Source organism: Frankliniella occidentalis, unplaced genomic scaffold (genome assembly GCF_000697945.3).
Source record: "Frankliniella occidentalis isolate FOCC.00 unplaced genomic scaffold, Focc_3.1 Scaffold217, whole genome shotgun sequence".
In the NCBI taxonomy this organism is placed as follows: Eukaryota; Metazoa; Arthropoda; class Insecta; order Thysanoptera; family Thripidae; genus Frankliniella; species Frankliniella occidentalis.
The window spans coordinates 107,051-114,815 of NW_026267343.1; the positions used below are offsets into that span (position 1 = coordinate 107,051).

Genomic DNA, 7,765 nt, shown 5'->3' on the forward strand with positions numbered 1-7,765 from the left:
AACCTCGCTCTCCTGGGAGCAAGGTTAGCTTTCCTCGCTCTATTTGACTACTAAATTGGTGCTATCACTCAATTTGAGTAATAATAGTCACAACACTTATTCAAAATTATGACTCAAAATGAGTGAGGTTAATAATACTCGCTCAAATGAGGCAAGATTAAAGAATACTCGCTCGAATTGGGTATGAATAAATTGTCTCGCTCATTTTGAGCATGGAACCTCGCTCTAGCTTTTACAGTGGGGGTGGATCGAGAGACAACACTTAAGTTAAATCTGCACACGCATGCCGAGAAAATCGCCCGCGCGTTGGACGTACTCCTTGCTGGTACCGCCTGCTAGATAGGCCACCATGCCGACTGCGACTCACCGCAGTGATGCAGGTCGCCTACCGCGAGCACCGGCCCTCATCCCGGCACCGCCCCGCTGCGCGGGGCTGGCGCGCTGTTGTGCGAGAGAGATCGTTAGTTGCAGTACGGTTGGCTAATCATTTATGCAGAACGTTGTCGTGATAAATACAATATATAATCCATTTTACAGTGAGGGAGGACATCTAGTCTTTGGATTGGACCAGCACCTAGGCGCTCATCACCGCCCCGCCGCCGACCACCCTCTACTGCCGCATTAGCTCAGGAACTTGTCGAGCTCCACAAACATGTGCCTCCGCTCCCAAGCGCCACCATGGCTACACACACAGCGCGCTCAGGCAGCTGTCAGCTGTCCACCTGGTCCCAGGTGCTCATGTGCAGTCGCAGCGGATCGGGGGACAGCTGCCGCATGAAGTGAACCACCTGCCGGTCTCCGTTACCAAAATCAATCACTTCCACGTGGGAGTGTTAATTCGGTCAGCAGTATTTTCGTTGACCTTTTTTGCGCTGGAGCAGAAGGCCCGCGCGGTACCGTCGCACAGCACCGACGAGGCTTAGCCCCCGCTAACGCCCGCGCGCGCCATCGCCCGTCACCCACAGTCGCGCCCCCGCCCTCGCAAGCACTTACACCCACGCCCCCATTGGCGCATAAGTCTCGGAGACCTGGCTGTACCCCCGGTTGATGGGCGCCACTGACTGTTCATCGAAACTTAACTAAGGCTGGGAGGCCCACGTCCGACCACTGCTTTGCACAGCTTTGCAGGCCCTGTCGTGGGACACGACAACAGGTCTACTGTATTTTTGAATTTGGCGCCCTGCGCCTTCTAATCGCCCCGTCGCGCGAACGACCCTTTTGGCTAGGTCAGGTAGGCACCCCTGTCACGAGACTATCTCGAAGGCTGGCGAGAGTGACCCCGGAGCGACCGGAAAGGCCCTGGACGTGCGCGTCCTCGGCCCGGCCGGCGCCCCGAGGCCGCTCGGACGTCAGTCGTCGGCAAGCTCCAGCCAGGGTCAGGTCATCTCTCTCCGTCAACACCAAGGTAGGCCTATCTCAACTGTGAGGGTGTGTGTCTCAATCCGTTAGGGCAAGGTCTCAATAAACCCTGGTATAAGTATAACTGAAATCTCATCACTGAACCACCATAATTACTAATAGAACCAAGTAGCAAGAATAGACTACCAAAGCATTGATGCATCGCCGGGAACTCGGTAATTTTTTTTTATTTTTCGCCGCGACTCGTTCTTCCGACCTAACCACGTGCTGGAGCCAACCTCTCTCTCTCTCCTTTAGTGTCCTTCTCTCTCTCTATGCCTTTTTCTGCATTTTCCTTATTATTCCTTCTCCCTATTTTAATTTTAAGTCATTACTTTCTTTCAGCAGAGCACGCATCGCTGTGTTGTGGGAATGATACTCGCTACGGCCGCAGGGGCCATGGCGCCTTACGGTACAGCCCGGGAGGGCCGGGGCTGAAGGGAGGGTGGTCTGGTGGCATCACACTCTCAGGCACGGTTGTGCCCCCCTCACGACCCCGTCCGGTGCGGCCCCACCGCCACATCGTCCCATCGCCTTGCCATGAAAAGCGAAGGCGGTTAATCGCGAGCCCACAGAAAAGCGCTCAGCGAGGCCGTGCGTGCCCCCCGGTGGCTCGCGCGCGTGCGGGGTGCAAGATGCGGGGGCGAGCTCTGGGAGCTCAACCCCCTTGTGGTTAGCGTTCGGCCCCACCTGAACTCGTCAGTACAGGGCGGGACTCGCAGTGTTCAAGCGGCCCCCACGCGACGCACGGGACGCGCGGACTTTTTGTCCTCTTCCGCGGTATTGTCGGTGGTGGTTCTCTTCGCGCGGGGCGGGGCTAGGGTCCAGGCACGGACTGGGGGGTCAGGGGCCCCGGCGGGAAATCGTCCATAGGGGCCCCCAAATTGCCTACTTACAGGGTGAAATTGCCTACTTACAGGGGGAAATTGCCTACGAGGGCCCCCCAAGTATACCTTTTTCGGGGGGGCCTGCCGTGCCGGGTTTTCACGCCTAGCCCGCCCGGACCAGTCCGTCCCTGCCTACTAGGGTCAGCGCTCACCGGGTCGCCAGATGACCTCGCCCTTTGCGAGACGAGGTGGCTGACGAAGAACTCGCCCCTCCGTCCTCTGTACCGTGCGTTCACGATCTCTGGCCTGGCCCACCTCCGTTTGTGCCTGACGACCGCTGACGACGCGCTGCCGTGAGGAGCAGGTGGCAAGCTGCGCCCACTCCTCCGAGCAGCTGCGGGCACACCTTGGAGCCAAGCTAGAGCTCGTGTATACACACGCAGGCGCTCTGCCGCCGCAAAGTCAGTCGGCGTACGCAAAGGAGCTGTAGTGCCCTGTTCTAACCCAAAAGTTTGAAAAATATTTGTTTTCAACTAGATATTTATTCAGCCCCGCAGCCGCTACCTCCACTGCCACGGTGAGGGTTGACGGACACGTGCCGGCCCTTTGAGCAGGCCCCGTGCCTGGGTCTGGGCGGCGGGCGTCGAACAGCAGGCGCGACGATACTGCACCGCAACACACGGGCGCGGTGCAGGCCTGCCCATCCGCCGGCCGGCCTGATAATCACATATGGTTAATGATTGATCAATGCTTGGCATGCGTCCACTGACTTTGCTGTCCGCCTCAACGTCAAGACCAACTCGGGCTGGTCGCCGTACGGGCAGTGTGGATGTTGTGCAATGGTCTGTATAACCAGTTATATAGTTATAACTACCGAACTTTTCTACATTTGTACAAATATATAACAGCGCACATTCGCTCCGCCCGGCTCTTGAAGCGCCAAGAAATTGGGAGCTGTGTGAGCGCCTGACGTCCTTCGCTGTGGAGCCCCCCGCGGGGTAGGCCCGCCCGCCGCGCTCCGCTGCCGGTGGGGCTGGCCTACCCGCCGCCGTCAAGTGCTGCATAGCGCCGCGCTCCAGTGCGGGCAGCCTGCTGCCCTCCTTGTAGCTGTCCAGCACCGAGTGCGCGGGCACGGAAGGGGTGCCTACAGCTTATTGAGCCGTGCGGGGGACTTATCCCACTACGGCATCACCTCGCCGAGCACTTAGGTGTCGAAGAGGTTGCGCGGTGGGCACACTGTTAAAAGTCTGCAAAGCATTTGCTTCGCAGGCTTGCAAAGAAAACTGAGTCTTCGCAATTACAAAGCATTCCTTCGTAATTGCGAAGCATCGCTTTGCAGCCTGCGAAGCCTGCGACTTTCTTCGCAGCTTGCAAAGTGCATGCTTTGCAGGCTGCAAAGCGATGCTTCGCAATTACAAAGGAATGCTTTGTAATTGCGAAGACTCAGTTTTCTTTGCAGGCCTGCGAAGCAATGCTTTGCAGACTTTTAACAGTGCACTGGTGATAGTGATGCCGCAGCAGGGCTGGGCTCTGCATGAACCTGCGGCCGTCGACAACAGAGAACGGGACCTCCCAGGCGCCGTGCTCCGACAGCTACTGATCAGTTTTGCCACTCTTTCCCCTCTCTTGAATCGGCGTTACCCAATGATTTTAGCAAATCCGCCTGCACCTGCGTCTTCTCTAAATCACTCGGTACATAGGTTTACGCCGTCGTTTGCTGCCCAGGCCCTTGAGGCCGGTCGCGCCGCATGACTATCTATGCAGGTGGGGCCGCTCGAGCTTAGGGCCCCCAAATTCAAAACTAATGACAACGCTGGAATCACCGGACTTTCCCCTTTTTCATGAAAGTGTGAATCGCTGTGCGGATCTTGATCTCACACCCCGAATGGCGTGAGCTCCGGCAGCGCTCCGCTTTGCATGAAGGCAGTGGGCCGCGCGGCGCCTCCAGCTCTTGCACATGAAACCGCTCTTGCACCGTCTAAGTTATGATCGAGAGAAACACTGTGTCACAACGGCCAAAGTTTGGGCTTTTCAACAGTGTTATCATATTCTTGATGCGAGCAACACTGCCCGTACGGCAAGCAGCTCAAGTCCGCCTTTCCGCCAAGGCGGACTGCGGATTGCCTGAGTCGACTGCCAGTTCAAGCGTGGGAACGTGAACAGCTGATGTGTAGTGGAGTGGAGGGGGGGGGGGGGATAAGGTGGGCGTCTATCAGGTTCACCGCCTGCCCGACCTGTTTCTCTAGAGGGGTCTCCACAGTGAATCTTCTAGGTGTGTGACAAGGGATAACGCTTTTGCAAGATGGGCACGCCACCAGCATTACATACCGAGTGGAGTTTGTTTTTTGACATTAAACACTACTCGCCATTCCGAAGAACCCAATATTCCTTCCGTGGAGTGGTGTTTTGGGTAGCTTAGGTTCTCCAGACAATTGGGGCCCAATGAAAAACGCATACCGTAGGGCCTTCTGGAACCCCAACCTTTGCAGACTAACTTAATAATAATGTACAAAAAAAGGGTTTGACTGAATTATTGTAAATGTAAAGGCAGGCTAGTAGTAAATAAAAAGTTCCACTTTTCACAGCAAATACAAATTTAGAATCTTTGTTACTTTTTTTTAAAATCTTTAGAGATCCAATGAGGTTTCATTTCAGCTAAACAGGAAAGGAACAAGTATATTATTTTTAAAACTCATACCTGTATATAACATGCAACTTAAAAGATTTGTGGAACATGACCAATTGGTTACTGATTATATTCTTTCCTCACCTTGCTAAAAGCAACAACTCATTACTAAAACTTAAAATTAAAAACAAAAAAGATTCAGCTCATTCTTATGCATCTAGTACAAGTTAATCAGCTGGAGAAGTAAAATTGTTTGGCATATTTGTTTAACACAGATTATTCAGCTGCCCCAGTTCGTTCCTGACAAACCTCTCGTATAGTGAAATAAATGTTATAGAACCCGCTTTCCCTTCAAAAAACTCCTATACTAGAAGCACAGCATGGATGCAATCTTTGATACACTGTTAAAAGAATTGGTCTTAAATTTCACATCGGTGGATATGACGCAATTTTCATATCGTTGATGTGAATTTTCACATCACTACGGATATGAAATTTCACATTCCAATGATGTGAAAAGTAACATCCACGATGTCAAATTTCACATCGGTATGGATGTGAAATTTAATATCTCAAATTGTGAAATAGAAAAATGGAATTTCCACGCTTCCCAGTTATTGCTCACGCTTTATCTCCGCTACCCTCATGCCGTCTCTTTTAACCCTTTAAGTACATTTTACTTTGTATTAAATTATTGTTTGAATACCTTACCGGACTGGGAGCTGAACCTCGGACTTCTGCGCTGCGAACCTATCGCGCTGACCACTTGACCACTGGTTTGCGATGGGAGGAGCGCTGGAGCTTACCCGGGACATTCCACGGCCGCACACCACGCCGGACTCGGCCGGGGCGTTCCCGGAAGCGCACGGCGTCACCGGGCCAGTGGTGTCGGCCGTGGCAGCCCTAAGCAGCGTCAGGGCTTTCCAACAAGGTGTTTTGAGGCCGGGTTTTTTGTAATTTGCTTCCAACCGTTGGTCTTGTACCGTCACACCACTCCTTTTAAAAATTTTGGCTTACTTGGTGAACAGTCGGACTCAAAACTCCGAGCGAATAAGAATGCGTAAGACGTAGCACTGAGCAATGCCCCCAAACAAATGCACCATCGTGTGTTAAATTTTTGACCTGTAATTTTACTGTATAATTCTAAGGGTTTTAAAATAAGGCATTTATCGCTCCGATCGGAAACAGAACCAGGGGAAGATCTGGATGAATACTGATCTCAAACAGGACAGGCAGTGGCCCAAGAGAGGCACCAATGTAAAAATTTATAACGGCAGTAAGAAACATAAATTTTAATGTCAGGGTGATGTGAATTTTTGTAAACGCGATGTGAATTTTCACAGCCGATATGAATTTTCACAACGGATGTGAACTTTAACATCCAAATGTAGATTTTCAAATCCCGATTCGACGACGTGAAAATTCACATCAGTTTGTGAAAGTGTCACATCAAATGTGATGTGAATTTTCACATTATTTTTAACAGTGTAATCAAACCAATTAATTGCGAACAAATGTCAAAGCAACATGATTCAGACAAATCTACACGATATATTTTTAAACTTGGCTGGATCAATTAAAAGTAAATAAGTGCTAAAAAAAAGAGTATGTAGAATGCAATTGTCTACTAAAAACTACATCTTAGCTATATCTTCAATAGCTTAACACTAGTGTCCTTCTCAATTGATGTTACAAACCTATATAACAACATTGGAACTATTCAACAAAATGACCTTGAGGGAAAGCTTAGGCACTCTCACTCAAACTGTACAGACATGAGCAAAACTGAGATTCAAAGTTGGCACGAACTTTCGAGACTTAACAATTAAAACTTGCCCTAACTTTGGCTACTAAAATGTGGTGCCCAAACATTACTCTTAAAGTATCTACACTCTAAAGAATACAAATACAAACTATATACATAGAGAAATAATGGGAAAAGTGTAGTGGACGCATCATGTCAGTGTTTGACTTTAAGAAAAGTGGCCACTACTCGGTCTGGCACACGTCACAACTCCACTGCAGGTAGTTCCTCCCTGTGAATATCATCCACTCGGCCATAGACACCCCTTTGCTGCTGTTCCAGCAGGCCTGAAACATTTTTTTTACCCCGTCTTTGCGGAGTAGAATTTGGTACCATCGCCAAACCCTGTATTAGTATTAGTATTAGTATAAGTATTATTATTATTAGTTTATTTTTTATAGGTAGAGTTTTTCATTGTACCCTTCCTGTCATAAATAGAATATGGGTGAAGATGTCGCCTAACTTACACCATACTGAGCACAGTACTCGTTCTTCCACCTCCGCGTAGCGATGTTTGGAGCTTGGGGGATAGGGAGGTAAAGAACGAGTAAAAAGGAAATGCATCCACCGTGAGAAATGTTTGTAGGGGTTACACGGATATTTTTCATGAGAAATATCGTAAAGTTACGACATTAATTTGTAAAATTACAAAACTGCAATGACATTTTGTGTTGACTTAATACTTTTGGACGATCACGAATGGACTGCAGTAAATTTGCGGTACCGATCGCAAATGTACAACATCATTTGTAAATCACAAATTACGAAAAATATTGTAAATTTACAAAGATATTTTTCACTGCAGTGATCGTTAAAACGACGCCAATCCACAAACACAAAGCAACAACGACAAAGTTTTCCCCGTCGGTTTGACAACGGAGGGACGGCGGCGAGGCAGCGGCCCCTCCTCACGCTACTCCACGACGCCACCGTACTAATTGATTGACGAGTCGTGCCCGCCACGCCACGCCCCGCCACGCCCACGCCAGGCTCCGAGCCGATGAATGAGTTATGAACGGCCGACGGGGCAGACCCGCAGCCCGTCGGCCCGTCGGAGCGCTTGCGACATCCCCGCCATAGGGGAGCGGAGGGCCCAACTCCCCCCCCCCC

General features: G+C 50.5%; 1 protein-coding gene across 1 annotated transcript in view; it reads right to left on the reverse strand.

Moving 5' to 3' along the window:
• Positions 1 to 7,765, reverse strand: part of LOC113215236 (mucin-5AC-like) — a 74,842-nt gene that overhangs the window by 17,614 nt on the left and 49,463 nt on the right. The window lies entirely within an intron of this gene.